The 1,327-nt window shown below is 36.9% G+C and overlaps 1 protein-coding gene across 1 annotated transcript in view; it reads right to left on the bottom strand.

Annotated features, from left to right (window-relative positions):
* WWC2 (WW and C2 domain containing 2) overlaps positions 1–1,327 on the bottom strand; it is a 197,905-nt gene that overhangs the window by 182,403 nt on the left and 14,175 nt on the right. The gene's annotated exons all lie outside the window — the stretch shown is intronic.

Below are 1,327 nucleotides of genomic sequence, written 5' to 3'. Positions count from 1 at the left end.
ACAGAGTCTCACTCTGTTGCCCGGGCTAGAGTGCTGTGGCGTCAGCCTAGCTCACAGCAACCTCAAACTCCTGGGCTCAAGCGATCCTTCTGCCCCAGCCTCCCAAGTAGCTGGGACTACAAGCATGTACCACCATGCCCGGCTAATTTTTTCTATATATTTTTAGTTGTTCAGCTAATTTCTTTCTATTTTTAGTAGAGACTGGGAGGAGGGCAGGACAGTGTCTCACTCTTGCTGAGGCTGGTCTCGAACTCCTGACCTCGAGCAATTCTCCCACCTCCACCGACTAGAGTGCTAGGATTACAGGCGTGAGCCACTGCTCCTGGCCCTGTTTCTAAATCTTGACCACATATGTACGTATCCATAAACGCTATATACCCTAGTCTTGTGGGATTTTTTTTAATTGACATTAATGATACACTATATATATATATACTTCTGAAACTTGCTTTGTTTCTCTAAGCACTGTTACCGAGATTTATCTATGTTGATATGTACAGGAAGATTCTAGTTTATTTATTTTAACTGCTGTATAGCAGTTATCTGCCATATAGCACTCTTACATAAGTAAACCATAAAAATTGTTTAGTACAATCCCCTATTGACAGACATTTATACTGTTACCAATTTTCTGCTTTTACAAATTATGCTACAACGAACTTGCTTGTACACTCAAGGTTTACTAGTGGAATCCTGAGCTTATAGGGACGCACATGTTTTAACCTGACATGCATCGTGCCAACGGCTCTCCTAAGGGGCATTATCAATTCACACTTCCATCTACAGTAATAAAAGTTCCTATTTCCCCACAACCTCTCCACACATGATTTTATCAGGCTTATTAATTTTGGAAAATCTGATGGAAATAAAATGGTATTTTACTGGAGTTTTACTCTACATTTCCCTTACTATGAATGAAATTGAGATCTTTCCATATATTCATTGATCATTCTGTTTTCTTCTGAGAACTGGCTATTATTTTTTACTCCATGTTCTTCTTTCTCATTTACTTATTAAAATACAGATCTTTATTTGTTCGGGGTACTAATTTTTTATTGGTTATATGCAAATATTATCTCACTTTTTTTTGTCTTTTGTCATGTCACAGTTGTAAATCCAAAATCTGAAACTTCTTGAACACCAACATGACACTCAAAGGAAATACTCATTGGAGCATTTCAGATTTTGGATTATTGGTGGAATTAGAATTCAGATTAGATGAGAATTAGCATGAATTTTTCTTAAACACTAAGATATATAAAACACCTACGGAAAGGAATAAACTCAAAACAAGGACTACACAGTTTTCTACTTTGATATTAAAACA

Source organism: Propithecus coquereli, unplaced genomic scaffold (assembly GCF_000956105.1).
Source record: "Propithecus coquereli isolate 6110/MARCELLA unplaced genomic scaffold, Pcoq_1.0 Scaffold543, whole genome shotgun sequence".
NCBI lineage: Eukaryota > Metazoa > Chordata > Mammalia > Primates > Indriidae > Propithecus > Propithecus coquereli.
Note: the sequence above shows the minus strand (reverse complement) of the source record. Positions and strands in the feature narration are given on the sequence as shown.